The 17,943-nt window shown below is 42.9% G+C and overlaps 1 protein-coding gene across 3 annotated transcripts in view; it reads right to left on the reverse strand.

Moving 5' to 3' along the window:
• The window catches only part of FAR2 (fatty acyl-CoA reductase 2), a 123,833-nt gene extending 110,324 nt beyond the window's left edge, over positions 1 to 13,509 (reverse strand). Inside the window, exon 1 of one of the 3 annotated variants that reach the window (XM_032473402.1) lies at positions 13,257 to 13,508. The gene's annotated coding sequence lies outside the window, so the exon portion shown is untranslated. Of the gene's footprint in view, positions 1 to 12,617 lie in introns of all 3 variants that reach the window. The other 2 variants (XM_032473401.1, XM_032473404.1) reach the window with 2 other exon arrangements.
• Between the last annotated feature and the right edge of the window lie 4,434 nt (positions 13,510 to 17,943).

The following is a 17,943-nucleotide window of genomic DNA, read 5'->3' on the forward strand; positions in this document are numbered from 1 at the left end:
ATCACCCAATGGTTTCCGTGTATTAACTAATGAATCAGCATGACTCTATGAGATTTACTATTATAAGCCCCATTTCACAAATACGAAACTCATGCCCTGAAAAATTAAAGTGATGTACCTCAGGTCACACAGTTTATAGGCCAGCGCCAGAGGCCTTGCCCCCGGTCACCCCTCCGTATACCCTTTGTCCTGCCTTGCCCTTTGCCAGGCAAAGCTCAGACTTAATTCCTTTGGGAAGCAGTTCCCAATTCTCCCCTCAATCTGCTGGAAGTCGTATCTGCCAAACTCTCAGAGTCCCCGGCCAGCATCGCCTTATACGGAATTGGCAACTTACCTGTTTCGTCCACTGGATTACAAACATCTCAGTGTTTTACTACTCTTTATATTCACAAGACTGGACACAATACTTGACAGTAATCAGTAAAATGTTTGTTGACTGAATGCATGAAAGAATGAAGGGCCCCCCTAAATCTTTCTGCCTTCAATTTCTCCTTATTCCATCTTGAACTGCGTTGGGGAAACCAGTGAGACGTTTAGGAAGTTCCACGGAGATTGGTAAACCCTTCACTTTTCTTCCTTAATAACCAAAGATAAGCCTTTTGATTGTTTTTCCCCAAATGTTCAGTCATGAACTCATCACACTATTAAGACAGCAATTTTCTTCATCTGTAGTCACTATACCTGGGGCCCAAATTTGTTTTAAATTTTATACTTTGACTTTAGAGTGTGAAATAAAATAAATTATTTTGTACAATAAAATATTTATATGATAAAATAAAATTATTTTATTTTATTTCACTTAATCCATTAGATCAGAAATTAGGATCATACAAGAAGGTTAATTAAGTATTAACACTTCCTAACACCTAATACTGAGGGCTCTAGAATGTTCCTAGTCACAGTGGGTTTCAAAAGTCATTACGGGGACATATGTTCTAAATGCGTTAGTTCTGACTGAGGTATCCAGACTGCTACTGTGTCCTTTGATTTGAAATCATATACAGAATCCTAATAAATGGTCAACTGGACATCCAGATGGAAATTTATTTTTTCTTTTCCACATCATGTAAAAAACTAAGTACAGATGGATGGCAGATTTTAGTACGAAAGGCCAAATAATCTAGTCTTTGTATGAGAACATCTCAATGGTCTGCAAGTAGGCAAAAAAGCATTAACTGTAAAAGAATAATATTAACAAATTGGACTCCATTAAAATTATGAATTTATGTTCATCAAAAGAAAAAATTAGGAGCATAAAGAGGCAAGCCACAGTTTGGGAGAAGACATTCAAAACACATATATCCAATAAGGGAGTTGTATCCATAATATGTAAAGTTTATAAACAAATCATTATGAAAAAAATAGACAACCCAATAGACAAATGGGCAAAGACTTGGGCACTTCTCAAGAAAAGATATTCAAATGGCCAATACCCCAAATGGTACTCTCCTTGTCATTTATCAGGGAAATATGAGCCTACCAAACAATAGAAATAAAAACAAAAATAAACAAGTGGGACCTAATTAAACTTATAAGATTTGCACAGCAAAGGAAACCATAAACAATGAAAAGACTGGAAGAAAATGTTTGCAAACGATGCAACTGACAAGTGCTTACCTTCTAGAATATACAAACAGTTCATGCAACTCAGAAAAACCAAGAAACAACTCAACCCAAAAATGGGCGGAAGACCTGAATAGACATTTCTCCAAAGTAGACATACAAATGGCCAATAGGCACATCAAAAGATGTCAAATATCACTAATTATCAGAGAAATGCAAATCACAACTACAATGAGGTATCATCTCACACCAGACAGAATGGCCATCATTCGAAAGTCCACAAATGATAAATGCTGGAGAGGGTGTGGAAAAAAGGGAACCCTCCTGCACTATCAGTGGGAATGTAAATTGGTGCAGCCCCTGTGGAAAACAGTATGGAGATTCCTTAAAAAAACGAATCCCACTCCTGGGCATATATCCATAGAAAACTCCAACTTGAAAAGATACACATACCCCAATATTCATAGCAGCATTATTTATAATAGCCAAGACATGGAAGCAACCTAAATGTCCATCAACAGATGACTCTATAAAGAAGATGCTGTGTGTATATATATATATATACACACACACACATATATATATATACACACACATACACACACATATACATACATATACACACACAATGGAATACTACTCAGCTATAAAAAATAATGAAATAATGCCATTTGCAGCAACATGGATGGACCTAGAGATTATTATACCAAGTGAAGTAAGTCAGACAGAGAAAGATAAATATGATATCATTTACATGTGAAATCTAAAAAAATGACACAAACAAACTTATCTGCAAAACAGAAACAGACTCACAGATATAGGAAACAAACTTATGGTTACCAAAGGGGAAAGGGCGGGAAGCATAAACTGAGTTTGGGATCAGCAGATACAAGCTATTATATACATAATAGATAAACAACAAGGTCCTACAGTGTAGCACAGGGAACTATATTCAATAACTGGTAATCACCTATAATGAAAAAGAACATGAAAAAGAATACGTATAAATATATATATATATATATATATATCTGAATCCCTGTGCTATACACCAGAAACTAACGCAACATTGTAAATCAACTATACTTCAGTTAGAAAAAAAAAGAAACAATGAGAAATTAAAAAAAAAAAAGATGAAGCCATACTGGTGTAGGGCCCCTAATCCAGTAAGACTAAGTGTCCTTATAAAAGAGGAAATTTGAACACACGGACATGCATAGAGGGAAGGTATGTAAAGACACAGGCGGAAGGTGACCATCTACGACAGAAGCCTAGGGCAGGTGCTTCCCTTACAGCCCTGGGAAGGAACCACAACTGTGCTGACACCTTGATTTTTCCAGTATCCAGATTTCTGACATGCAGGAAGGGAGGGTGATGGTAAAGGCTCTTTTGCACTAGGGAAACCATCCAAAAATACCTACTTTAACTAGCATCTCACACACTCAGCAAGGCTGCTCTAGGGAGGGGGAAGATGGGGAAGGGTTTAGGCAGGGGAATGATAAGATCCTTTCTCTGTTTTGCAGCAATGTGATGTGCTGAGTCATGTGACACACTGAAGACAGATCGGAAAACCTAGGTATCCCAAACAGTTCTATGGTCCCTGTGGGGAATTCTTACAAGGGATCTTTCCTGGGTCCAGAGGTCTTCAAGGAGGTTAAAAGGTCACTCAATTGTTTCTAAAGCAGTGGTTCCCCATCTTGTTTTGGTCCTGACCTCTTTGAGAATCTGTTGAAATCTATAAATCCTCCCACCAGACAATTACACATACTCATCCAGGTTTAAGAGTACAGGTGAGGATTTTTAAAACAGAGGATTGGTTTTTGATCTCGCTTGTAGAAATAAAGATGGATGGCTGATGATGACGATGGGGTTTCCACTTATCACACAGTTAGTCAGCAATTAACTAATGGCCCTATGCCAAGACTCAAAGGTATCGTTCTGGAAACTCTGTAACTTTCCCACTCCCACATTGGTGGTTTTAGCTCTTCCCCTCCCTTTTTTTTTTTTACAATGATTAGCAATTAATTACTTAAAACACCAAGAAATTGTGTGTCCATCTTTAAGGGCAAAAACGAAAGGAGGAAGTCTGAAGGTTGAATCCAGTCCACAGACAGGTCTGGGGAAAGAGTGAGTTACTAAAAGGAGAATGGCACAGGCTAATTATTCTTGTGGTGAATAAAGGAGAACACTGTTTCCTTGGGAAGGATTTTCATGATCTTCCCTGTGGACGTTAATTCCTTTTAACTCCATTTCCTATCCATCCTTCTTGGTGTCAGGAAGCTAAATCATTGCCTGGGGCTGGTTAGGAAGGAAGGGGAAGAATGGGAAATAAAAATATATGAGTATTTTAGCCACATGTAAATCAATGAAGTTAGGACACCTCACCATATACAAAAATAAACTCAAAATGACTTAAAAACTTAAATATAAGATAAGACACTATAAACCTCCTAGAAGAAAACAGAGCAAAACATTTTATGACATAAATCTTAGCAATGTTCTCCCAGGGCAGTTGACCCAAAAGAAATAAAAGCAAAAATAAACAAATGGGACCTAATTAAACTCATAAGCTTTTTGCAAAGCAAAGGAAATCATAAGCAAAACAAAATGACAACCTACAGAATGGGAGAAAATATTTGCAAATGATGTGACTCGCAAGGGCTTAATTTCCAGAATACATAAACAGCTCATACAACTTAATAACTAAAAAAAGCAACCCAATCTAAAAATGAGCAGAAGACCTAAACAAGAAATTCTCAAGTGAAGACATACAAATGACCAACAGGCACATGAAAAAATGCTCAATATCACTATCAGAGAAATGCAAATCAAAACCACAATGAGGTATCATCACCTCACACCAGTCAGAATGGCCATCATTCAAAAGTCCACAAATGACAAATGCTGGAGAAGCTGCAGAGAAAAGGGAACCCTCCTACACTGCTGGTGGGAATGCAGTTTGGTGCAGCCACTGTGGAAAACAGTATGGAGATTCCTCAAAAGACTGAACATAGAGTTACCATATGACCCAGCAATCCCACTCCTGGGCATATATCTGGAGGGAACTCTAATTCAAAAAGATACATGCACCCTAATGTTCATAGCAGCACTATATACAATATCCAAGATATGGAAACAACCTAAATGTCCATCGATAGATGACTAGATAAAGAAGAAGTGGTATATTTATACAGTAGAATACTACTCAGCCATAAGAAAGAAATAATGCCATTTGCAGCAACATGGATGGACCTGGAGATCATCATTCTAAGTGACGTAAGCCAGAAAGAGAAAGAAAAATATCATATGATATTACTCATATATGGAATCTTAAAAAAAAAAAAAAGACAAACGAACTTATTTACAAAACAGAAACAGACTCACAGACATAGTAAACAACCTTCTGGTTACCAAAGGGGAAAGCAGGTGGGAAGGGATAAATTGGGGGTTGGAGATTCGCAAATACTAACTACTATATATAAAATAGATAAACAGGTTTCTTCTGTACAGCACAGGGAACTATATTCAGTATCTTGTAGTAATCTCTAATAAAAAAGAATACAAAAACAAATATATGTATGTATATGTATGCCTGAAATACTATGCTGTACACCAGAAATAGACACATTAAAAGCTGACTATATTTCAGTTAAAAAATATATATATGAGTATCTTATATTTTTACACCGAGGATCTTTGCTGAAAGATTTCACAAACTCCAAAGTTTTAGCTGATTAAAAATTGCTCAATGAACACGGGGCACTAAAACTTAAGGGCAGGTACTAGACCTTGCTCGCCACTACATTTGCAGTGCTAAACACACAGTCTGATACATGGTAGACGCTCAGTTAACAGAATGGATGGATGGATGGATGGATGGATGGAATGAATGGTCATAGGATTTGCAGTCCTAAGATTTGGATACTATCCTATACTTAGCCATTATAAAGATGTGTGACAAGTCACTTTATGTCTTTGCTACTAGCTTTTTCTTTTCTATAAAATGAGGGAATTAGATCAAATATAGATAAGGTACTCAGATATTCGACAATTCAGAATGTGAACACAGTCACCGCAAAGCTATCTGCAGTCATCACTACGTACAGCAGGTAAGATGCTGTGGTGTGTGCTCACCTGTAGTATATCTAAAAGCGCAGGGATGCCTAATTTGAGAAAGTTTCACTCTGTCCTAAAAGAAACTGAGACCTAAATTTACCTAAAGTGCAATCCTGTGATCAGCAATGCACTTGGTGGCACTTGCATAACCATTGCTTCAGGCAGGATTGGACCAAAATAGTAAGAGGAAAAGAATGAAGAAGCAATGTCACAATTCTAAGGAGAGAATCTTGACAAGTACAGGCTGCCGAGGAAGGAGGAACTGCTCGTTTGGGTGAGAGACATTAACTCTTTCAAACCATCAAAGACTTTGAGAATAGCTTTGAGAATAGCTTTGTAAGTGGACCTTCATGCTCTCAAAGCTTTTTGGTAAGAGGGTAAGTGTCTATCCTTCAGATCAGATGTTTATCTTCGGGGCAGATACATCCTAAAGATCCTGAGTACACAAAACACGATGGAAATGAGTCAGTTCAGAACTTGACAACAGTTAACAGCATAATAGAAATAAAAACACACGGACTGACACAGAATTGATTTCAGGGATATTTTAGGAATATCAGGGTATCTTATTTGCATTTATGTTTCATGTGCAATTAAGCGGGCAATTTCTCTGACGTTCTAGACAAACAGCTCTATTTTTATTAGATGCATACAATCCACCCTAAAGATGCTTTCATTGCTGGATAAAACTCTGCTGCCACTACGCCACACCTTTTAGTTTTAAGTGTCCTTTGTTGGAAATAATAATAAAAAATCCTTTCTATGTGCACATACACTGAGCTGTTAGACAGAGCTTCTTTGGTTCCGTTTTCCCAGTTCTGGGCAGAATTCTCCAGGGTCTTGGCAGTGCTGCGCACTGACAGATCTAACTCTGCTGGAAGTGACGAAGTGCTTTCAACTATGTTGGGACCAGACTGATTTCCAACTACCCTGCCCTCGAGAATAGCTAGAGTTCGTGCTGACTTTTGTGGAATGTGTCCTCTCACTGGCCTGAGATAAATAAAGCACCATTTTTCTAAAGGGATCTAAAATGTGGAGCATTTTCACAAGGGCCTTTTCTCATTTCTTGGCTGAGGAAATAATATGCCCGCCTCCTGTGGGCATCCTGTTATGCACGAGCCAGTGCTACTGACCCTCCCAGCTGAGGCGGGTGGATGAGCGTTTGCCTTTTCTACACAGGTTGGCAAGGGAGAGCTTCCCTCCCCTCATGCCCGCCCCTCAAGTGTGCGCTTCAACATTCGGGGGCGTCTCGGGAGGAGCCTGGGAAGTTAAGTGCATTCAAAACACGGTAATAGCCTGTCCCAAAGCCATAGGGAACATCTGTTGTCAACAGCAGCCTGAAGGTGCTTTTGCTGGACCGCAAAGGTTAAAGATACAAAATTATTTAGGACTTTTAAAATAAACCATGATTAAAACAGTAAACATATGCTATTCTTAGTGTCTGCCGAGTAAAGGGAGATGAATTTTTTCACTAGTCACATTGCTTGTTACACAAAGAAATACATATACACACAAACACACACACACATATATATTTGCTTTGATACAGATGTTGAATAAAATGGAAAAATGGCTATTGAGTGAGAATCTCACCTGAAACCAATTCTTCTTTTAAAGGCAGTTCTTGGAATTAGCCATGGGAAGTCCCCTGATTTCCAGTCCAACGTGGCTTGGAAGCCCCATATCTCATACTGCTTGATTCCCAGAGAAGAGCGTGCTCTGGAAAGATTCTGTGACAGCAGCTGAGTCCTAAGCACAAGGCTCCTTATCCCGTTTTCTGGTTCTAAGTCCCGTGGAAGCACCTGGACCAGCTGTCCTCACGTCTGCACCTGTGCTGGGCCGGCTGTGTGTGACGTTGTCGAGCACTCTCGTGCCCAAAATCCCGATTCAATAGGCGTGGGGTGGGGATGATGAAAAGGGTCTTTGTCACCCCAACCTTAAGATGGCACCCTTAAATCATCACTCTTCGCCAAAAGGATGCATTAATAAAAGGTAGATTTGCTTCGTTATTGAAATAAATATCAGAGGTGACCTACTCGAAGGAAATCCATGCTTAGAGGTAGCAGACTTCAACAGGTTAATTATCCTGCCTACCTCTTGGGCCCTGGGTATGTTTATCATCCTTTGTATATGAGCTCAAATGTTTGAGTAACTTTCAAAAGCTCTCACCTTCCAGACAACCTTCTGCCCCTGACATTAGTGTGCAACACTAGCTACATTAGTCATCGACAGTGAATGGCATTGTCGTGACTCCAACGACAGTCAGGTCTGAAGACCTATCTGCATTTCTACCCTGGAAGCAGACTGAATGTCTGAGTCCTTCCAATATTTATATGTTGAAATCTAGTCTCCAGTGTGATGGTGTTTGGAGGTGGGAGCTCTGGAAAGTGATTAGGTCACGAGGGGAGAGCCTTCTGAATGGGATTCATGCTCCTTCCACCACGTGAAGTTACGATGGGAAGACCATCTGAGAACCGGGAAGTGGGTCTCACCAGATACCAAATCTGCTAGTAAACCTTCACCTTGGACTTCCAGCCTCCAGAACTGTAAGAAATAAATCTGTGTTGTTTATAAGCCACCCAGTCTATGGTACGTGGTTACAGCAGCCTGAACTGAGACTACCCCCTGAGCTCTAAAACAAATCTATTACCATTAGCTATGGCCAGTGAGTTTAAAAGCCTAGAGCAGGGGCTGGCAAACATTTCATGTGAAGGGCCAGAGGGCACATCACAACTCCACCGTGTGTGGAGCACCAGAGCAGCCACAGACGTGAACAGGTGCTCCGTGCCGGCTGATGTCCAACAACACTTTATTTATGGATTCTGAAATTTGAATTTCATAGAATTTTCATGTGCCACAGAATATTCTTCTTCTTATGATTTTTTTCCCCCTCAACCACTTAGAAAAGTATAAACACCATTCTTTGTTCAAGAGAGATCCGCAGATAGGCAGGAGCCAGATTTGGCCCTCAGACGGTGGTTTGCTGAACTGAACTGGCACACTGAGGGGCTAAAGCCATGGCCAGAGCCCGGAGCCGTGTGAACTGAGCTTCTGTTCTGCTCTGTTGCTTACTCTTTGGTCATAAATTGCATTTCTGTCTCCAGCCCACCCACACCATGCAAATGTACTGGGGCCCAGGAAAGATATACGAGGTGTGTTGCAAAATCATTGTTCCTACAGACGCCCTATGTCTTCACCTTGCATTGCCCTGCACGGGACATATCACAAAACATCAAGTAAGCCCCAGATCTACCGTGGAACACGAGAGGCCCTGTGAAAGCTTCCCCTGTTTCTGCTTCAGCCCCCTCACGGGTACGTCTAGACTTGACAGAACGTACCTCCAAGAGGTCTTGCATAGCCTCGCCAGGAAAGCAGAAATAGAAATTTTGGAGGGAAAAAAAATTGTTTTTGGTCAGACTGCACATCTTGCTTGTGAATATCTATCTCTTATCCACATGGCAGAATTGTTTTAATCATCCACTTAGAGCTTATTAACAGAGTCAGTTCAGTTCCGGTCTTCTGCTTTCTTCCAACTAAGTAGCATGGAAGAGATGAGAGAAGCCGACAGTTAATAGAGAGCTGTGGATGTTAAAAGGTATAACCTATTAATATAGGGCAGCATTTCCCAAAGCGTGTTAGGCTGAGTGCTGGCTCTGTTAGATGTTCTGCCAAAAAAAGCATTTCAAGGTCAAGTTAAGTTTAGGAAACGTGGCGCAGAATCTCTCTTCTTTCTTGATGACCCTTAATGGGCATTATTAAAGCCTCTGAGGATTTCCACAATAAAACTGCTTAACTAGGTTAAGTGTTTCTCAAACTTAAGTGATCAGAGAAGCTTTTTCATCTTCACTTAATTGTTATTAACATCCCAAGAAATTAATGATCCACAGATGACATTTTGGGAAACACGGATATAGACGAGGTGGAAGAATGGAGAGGTTTTTAAGCAGGGGAGGGAGTCGTGATGCAGAGCAATCACTTTGGTGAGGACCAGACTTTTGGCGGTTTTTGTCATTTCAGGAGATTACCCAATATTCCATCCATGTGCTCAAGTCACAAAAACAGGAGTCAGATTTGTGGTGGTGGTAACCTCTTCAAAAATTATGAAGTGCACGTACAGTTTGTAAATAGCACGTTATCAGTTTTCACATCATTTCTCAACTCTCCCGTGGCAACTTTAAATCCTACGCATCGGGCACCCATTGTTTTGGATTACAAACATGCAGCTATGTCTGCTGAAGGCATTTATTCTTATCTTCTTTCCTCAGCTGCCCTTCACAGCCAATCTATCACCAAGTTCCATCAATTCCGCTTTGAAAATACTAAAAACCTTAGCTAATTTTTGTTTTATTTTTTCTCCCATGAAAATATAAGGATTATCAAGGTTCTGCAACCCCTTTAATGTACTTAACCAACCTTCCTCAAGCTACTTCTGAAACACGGAGTGGAGAGGTTACGCCTGTAAAGATATCATCTTTGTTCGTATGAAACTCTTCTAGGGAGGTTGACAGTTTTTCAGTTCTTAGCTCTTTTTACCTATGTGTCTTTACAACAGCCTTTTAAGATGAACAGAATAGTAGATATTGTCCATTATCATTATTTTATCAGTGAGGAAACTGGGCATAGAGGGACTTTAACGACAAGTGTGCAGCAGCTAACTTTCAGTTGATGTCTCAGAGAACCCACCTGAAGTGTAGATTGCTGAGACAATGTTATATTCAGGAAGTGATGAAACAGGGCTGTGAACCTGGGCTCTGGGCTGGCTATGGAATTTGTAGGGTCTACTGTAAGATGAAAATCTGAAGACCCTTTTTGAAAATTACTTAGATAGCTGACAGTGACAACAGACTATTAAGCCCAGCAAGAGGCCCTTCTGACTACAGGGCCCCGTGAGCTGGCCCTGCCTGAGGTCTCTGGTCACTCAGCATTTGGGTGCTTGGGTACCAAGGAGGCTGTGAGCTCCTGAAATTGTAGGCAGAATGCTGTGTGAATGTGTCTAAGTCTGTCGATCCTATTCCATAGCTTTTACCAAATCCTTAAAGTGGCCTGTTAACAAAATAAAGCATGAAGGATGCCTCTTCAAGAGAAATAAATGTTCTTACAGAGACCAACCGGTGTCAGACCGGTGCCAACATGCATGTCCCTTCAGGAGACTGCGTTTGTAAATGCATGAGTTTTCCTGGATACACAAGAATTAATGCAGAAACAAAGAATTCTTCAGGCTGCCCAGATGTTGCCAGAAAGAAAGACACTCATGTATGCATCTTTAGAAGATAAAGAAGCAAAGAGTAAGCTGTTTAAGAGGACCACGCTCTTCACAAACCTCTTCACAAAACCCAGATATGAGCTATTTTGTTTATTTTCACCCCCTTAAAGGAAGCTTCTCCCTCTTCTATAAGTAGATGTCACAGTCCCTGTTTTATATAAAGGAGAAACTATCACTGTAAGATTTCCCAATGTATTGTGATTTATATCAAATTAATAGATGATTATAAAAATAGCCAACCCTCAGAAATAGGTGTAAGGTAGGAATTTGTTAGTAAAGCAGGTATAGAAGAGACGCCCTCAGAAACAGGAAAAGAGTAAAATCCAAAGCTCTGCATCCTGAGAAATACTACCGATGGAATGCTGCATCTTCACTGGAGCGAAGCCTCATGGTCATCTCCTAAAACCCCATGGTGATCTCCTAGAAGTCTCACGCACTAGTATTCCTGAACGTGGATTTGGCTGAAAAGCCTGCTCCCGCAGTTTGAGCGGCTGCCTTAAAATGTTATTTAGTCTCTCTGCCCCTTTAGACAAAATATGCTCTTTGCCCAAATCTCCGACTCACATAAAGGAGGAGACAGGGAGATGGATAATTGAAACCACAGGGTAATGCTCAGATTTCCACGTGCACAGAGTGTCAAACTTCTCTTGATGCAACCTCCAAAAAGTAGAAAAGCACGATTCATTCGGGGTCCCTGGTCACTCTGCCGTCCCCACTCTTGTCCCCGCTCACGGCACAATGTGTGTGTGCAGGGGGGGCACCCTACAGGACTCAACCAGCCGCCAAAGCTCTTGCAGATCCAGAGAGAACCTTGGTTGCTCACACCAGGTAACCCATCCATCGGAAGAATACGTCTTCATAATCCTATCCATCCCGCAAGGTGAAAGGGTAGGAGGCTGGCAAGTGGGATGCTCTCCAGTGCTTTCTGGGAGGAAGTTGATCATTAATTCTTTCAACTGAAGGGAATTTGCCCCGCGGGTAGTCTTCCTCCCCAGGGGTGCCTGCAGCCTTCGGGCAAGCCGTCTACTCCACCTGGAATCTTCTGGTACCCGCTCCCCAGCTTCCTCCACGATGCCCAGGCCCCGCGGGAAGACGGGGAAAACTTCCAGCGGGGACAGACCTCGCCCGAGCCGCCCCAGCCCCTTTCAGCCTGGGTCCTCGGCGAGACCCCGAGTGGGAGTGTCCGGGGGTGCGCATCCCGGGGTGCGAGGTGGGGGACTAGGGGCGACGAGGCCGCCCTCCGGGGGCCGGGGAGCGCGGACCCCGCCAGTCCTGCGCGCAGGGAGCGCGGCTGCCGCGCCCCACGTGGCCCCGCGCTCTCCAGAAACAGCCCCCACCCCGGGGCGGGGGGCGCGGGGGCGAGGAGGCCTCCGCGACACCCGGGCGGGCGGCGCCCCTCCCGATTGGGCCCGCGGCGCGGCCCCCACGTGAACCGGGTCGGGCCCTTCCCAGAGCGGGCCCTTCCCGCCCCAGCGCGCCCGCCGGTGCCCCGGGGGGCAGCCCCAGGCGGAGCCGCGGGAAATGCCGGTCCTCCCCCGCCCGGCGCCCGCCCTTCCCGGGGCCCCGCGGGGCCGCCTCTCCTGGTCCCTCCCCGCCCGCGACCCCGCCGAGCCCTGCCTCCCGGCGCCCCCGGCCGGCTCCTCGGCCTCGCGGCGGGGCTGCGACCCCGCAGTACCTGCTCCTCCGGCGCGGGGCGGGCTCAACTAGTGGTCCTCGCGATGCCGGCCCTTCCCGAGGCTCCGGGAAGCGCTCCTGCCTCCGGGAAGCTGCTCCGGTCTTTCGGCTCCCAAACGCGACACTCTATATATCCGGCTCGGAGACTGGGTGCGGGGCGGGAGGAAACCACCCTCCCTCCGATCTTGCCGTGGCCGCCGCGGCCTCGGCCTGGGGCGCAGGAGGCGACGGCCCTACAGGCCGCGGGGCGACCGCATCGTGGGCAGGGCGGCCGTGCGCGCAGGCCCGCCCCGCAGCTTCCATTCATTCAGCGCCCGGCAGATCCACTCGCTGTCACTCCCGGGTTGGGCTTTTTTTTTTTTTTTTTTTTCAAATCGGTGGGTGAGGGGACAGGGAGCTGGAAAGGCGCCCCGCTATGGTCTGGAAAAGGAGCGCTCCCACACCTTGCAAGAGCGAGGGAGAGAGGCGAGGAAGGGACAGAGACAGAGACAGACAGGAGGGAGAGAGAGACGGTGGGAGGGGGGCTCGGGAGACACAGAGGGTCAAAGGTTCTAATCTGAACGCCTGGAGGGCACACCATTCCCCACCCAGTCTAGCAGAAAAGGCAGCCAAAACGCGAATTTGCTCAGCTCGTCCGTACCGCGCACCCAGGGGCAGGGACGCTCCTGTGTCTGCTCCAGGCTCTGCGGAGGCGCCCCGCGATGACCGACCGGCGCAGTGTCCTTTTGAAAATCCAGGAGGGGCTGGAGGCGCCGTTTATTCATGCCCAGGGGGTGAGGGCAGAAATCCGGCTCTGTCTGCGTCGGGGGCAGGTGGGAGTGGATAGGTGGACAGGAGGCTAGAGAAGATCAGAGATGCGGCTGCAAACACAGCAGCCGGCCAGCTTTGCTCAGCAGCGCTTCTCCAGATTTTTCTTTTTCTTTCTTTCTTTTCTTTTCTTTTCTTTTTTTTTTTTTTTTAAGACATTTTGCTTATAAGCCTGGTAGCTTGGGGTGGGGGTAGGGGTGGGGCGGAATTGCTTTGGTCACTGTTACATTTTAAATGGATTAACTGGATCTGTCCTCAGGGAAGACTTGCAGAGGGACAGACAGTCACTTGAGTGGCGCTGGCACAGTCCTCAGCCAGGAAGTGCTGAAAAACGGCCAACGCCCAACCTTAATTCCTTGGACAGGTAGACGGTAAATTCCCCATAAAAATGCTATGTTAAGACAAGTCAAAAAAGAATATTGCTCTTCGTTCTCCTTATCACAACAATCGATATACAAATAAATAAATAAAATTTAATTCGTGGAGATTGGAGTTAATAAGAATAATTTCTTGCATTTAAAAAAAAGTCCACACCCATCTTGAATTCTCATCTGTTGCACTCTCTTCAATTAAATGTATTAAGCAAAATATAGCCTGAAGATACTGTGGCTAATTTTCTCTGGTGACTGCCTGAAAGCAAGAGAGACAGAAAGAGTTAGGACCCAATAAATACACTCTTCATTACCCCTCCCGGCACTGGAGAGTATGTGTTCTCAAAACGCGTATGACAGCACTTGAAATGATACTGTCCAGTGTGGTGAGAAACTGTTGAAATCACCCATTACACAGCAGACAGAAGGTAAGTTGTTACAACTCTTTGGAAAATAACTGGCAACAGGGCTTAAAATATTTAGTCACTCACGTTTTTCAATTGTTCTGAATCTTCTGATATAGAATTCCCATTTCTTAGAATGTATCCAAAGAAAATAATTCACAAAAAGGGAAATGACATATGGACAAAGTTACGGGTTTATTACATCATTGTTTATAAGCTAGACAATTAAAAAAATGCTTTCAGTAGAATATTGATAAATACAATGCAACATTATGATAGGTTACAAAATCACAATTTTATTTGCACCAGTTAAAGTGATATTTGTATATTGAAAATGGGTTTGTTTGCCAGGACTGCCTTATCAAAGTACACAGACTGGGTAGCTTAAACAGAAATTTATTATCTCGTAGTTCTGGAGGCCAGAAGTTCCAGATCAAAGTGTTGCCAGGGTTCTTCTGAAGGCTGCAAGGGACAATCTGTTTTATGCCCCCTACCTAGCTTCCAGTGGTTTGCTGGCAATTTTTTGGCTTTTCTTGGTTTCTAGAAGTTTACCCCTGATCATTACCTTCCATCTTCACATGGTGCGTGTGTGTGTGTGTGTGTGTGTGTGTATCTGTGTCCAAAGGTCCCCCTTTATAAGGACGCCTGTCATACTGGCCTGGCGCTCACCCTAATGGCCTCATCTGAACTTATTACCTCTGCAACAACCCGATTTCCCAATAAGGTCACATTCTGAGATACTTCAACATGTGAATTTGGGGGGTTGGGGTGATGAAAGGCACAAATCAACCCATGAACATATAATAGCAAAAAAAGAGGCAGTGTAGTGGGTTGAATGGTGGCTCCCCAAAAATGTCCTGGTGCAAATCCCTGGAACCTATGAATGTTACCTGATTTGGGTAAGAGGGTTTCTGTATGTGCAGTGAGGTTAAAGATCTTCAGGGGAGATCTTCCTGGATTATCCAGTTGGGCCCTTAATCCAGTGGCAAGTGCCTTTATAAGAGAAAGACAGAGGGAGATGTGAGACATGTACATACTGGGCAGAGCAATTTGAAGACAAGACAGAGAGTGGAACGATATGGCAAAAAACCCAAGAAAGCCGAGGAAGGCAGACGGCCACCAGAAGCTAGAGAAGGAGAAGGATTCTGCCCTAGGGCTTCCAAAGGACAGGGGCACGGCCCGCACACACCTTGAGTTCAGACTTTCAGCCTCCAGGACTGTGAGAGAATCAAGTCCTGTCATGTAAGCCACCCAGTAATTTATTACAGCCACCTGAGGAAGACAACGCCGGCAATTTGTCGGAGGTAGAATTCTATGTATTTACTTTTTAAATTTTTTCTTAAAAGAGAGATATAGTTCAAGACCATTTCAAGAAATCTCAAAATGCTCATCCACTTTTGATGGGATGGGCAGAAGACTTGCTAATGGTTTTATCATCTTGCAAATTAAACTCTCCAATACGTGCAAATGCTGCTAAATCTGCAAAGGGTTCTGAGCCTGGGAAAGGGGTTCTATTGTTCTGTGTCCTCCTGAAAAAAAGTTTCCTTTGTTTAGCACAGGGAACTATGCTCAATATCATGTAATAACCTTTAAAGAAAAAAATATGAAAATGAATATATGTATGTATATGCAAGATGGGACATTGTGCTGTGTAGCGGAAATTGATACATTGTAATTGACTGTACTTCAATAAAAAGAAAGAAAAAAACCAAATTCAGCTCCATGCTGGTGTGATTAGAGACCATCTCTGGGGTTGTATCTTAAAGCCATGGTTGCTCATGGTCAATGCTGAAAAATAGATTATTACAGTAACTGACCTTTCCTTTCAAAGTCTTCTCTCCTTCGCTCCTGCTCAATGACTTTTACCATTTTATTCGACCATATAAAATAAAAGTTTCTCTGTCAATCTGCCTGGAGGTTTTTATTTAAAATGCAAAATACCTATAAAATACGCAAGACCTAAAATAATATGATATGTCAGATCATTCTAATGACACCCTAAATTTGGAGATTGTGAATAAGCCCAGTGTTCCAAAAGAGAGTTGTCATTGCCCAGTGTGCCTGAAATAAACTCTAGTTCTGTTGACTGAGAGTTATCATGGAAACAAAGAGGTTTGACTCTGATGTACAGGAGAATCATAAAAATATAGTGTTCTAGAACTGGAAAGCTAGTCCTCTGGGCCCACCCTCTTACTTTATAGTGATGAGGACTGGACTTTACGTCTTGTCTAAGGTCACTGTATTAGTTTTCTGTTGCTGCATAACCAGTGACTCTAATCTTAGTGTTTTAAAACAATACCTATTTATTATCATCAAAGTTCTGTAGGTAAGTCATCTGGACATGACATAACTGGGTTCTTTGCTCAGGGTCTCACAAGGCTGAAATCACACCGTCAGCCCAGGCTTCGATCTCATCTGTGGCTCAGGGTCTTCTGAACTTCGTTGGTTCTTAACAGGATTTAGTTCCTTGCAACTGTAGGAATGAAGGCCTCATATTCTTACTCTCAGCTAGGGTTTCCTTCCAGCTCCTACAGCCCATCCTCCAGTCCTGACCACCTGCACTCTCACAGCATGCGTGTTTGCTTCTTTAAAGTCAGCAGAAGGAACTCTTTCTTTCTCTCTTCAAGTCTCTGAGTACAACCCAACTGTGTGAGGGCCAGTTAGGATTAACTCAAAATCAAATGATTTGGCGCCTTCATTTGCATCACATAACATCACAAGGGTGAAACCTATTGTAGGCACAGTCCCGCCCCTTCAGAGGGACGGGATTATCCAGAGCATCTAAACTCAACCATCCAATCGCAGGATCCTGCTTATCTTGGCCACTTACTTCGATGGTAAGCAGCAGCAGCAGCAGCAGCAGCAGAGTGTCTCCTGCTCCCTTGAGGAGTCTCTGTGGCATAAGAAAAAGTGTTTTTCATTATCTGGCCATTTTATGAGGCAGCGAGATATGGATTTTTTACAGACTTTTTTCCTTGTCTTCTTTTCCCCTATGGAGATAAAAAAGTTGTATAACTTCTCTTTATTGGCAATTGTAAAAGCATTAACAGGTGAAGACTAAACTCACACATTCTGATTTCAACTGTAGTGTTCTCAAGGGCTTTCTCAAACCCTGGGTCATAATACCCAGAGTCTATTGAGGATGGCACTGAGAATTCTTTTGCGAACCGTATGATGAGAACGCAATAGGGTTACAGCTGAATTAACTAAATGCATATTCTCTCTATTGACTATTAATGTAGACACTAAAATAAATAAATAAATAAAGAAAGCCGTGCCAGCTGAATTGCACTAATTTCCAAGAGGTTTAGTTTATAAAGAAAGTAACATGCTGAAACACATGATCTCATTCGTATTAAACCAATGTCAAATAACTGAATATGCATGTGTATACATAGATATATAAGGCTATGAACGCATGGAGAAAAATGTGGAAGGATGTACCCTAGGTTATTAACATGTTACTTTCATTGGTTAGAGAGGCACTGAAGCACATGGGGAAAGTTTTAGAGGAAGCAGTACCAGGCAAAGATAGGAAAAGGGGGAAAAAAAAGACTAAAATATAATTTAAGGTATCATATGTTCACATCTATGTATTTATTTAAATTATATTAAAAACATTTTTAATTAAAAAAAAAAACTAGGTCACCACTTCATCCTAACAAGTATAAAGCTAAACAAATTGAAAAATAAATAATTCTTCTTAGATTTGTCAGAGAAGTGAAGTCACAGGGCAAACCACTGC

The sequence above is a fragment of the Camelus ferus genome, chromosome 34 (assembly GCF_009834535.1).
Source record: "Camelus ferus isolate YT-003-E chromosome 34, BCGSAC_Cfer_1.0, whole genome shotgun sequence".
In the NCBI taxonomy this organism is placed as follows: domain Eukaryota; kingdom Metazoa; phylum Chordata; class Mammalia; order Artiodactyla; family Camelidae; genus Camelus; species Camelus ferus.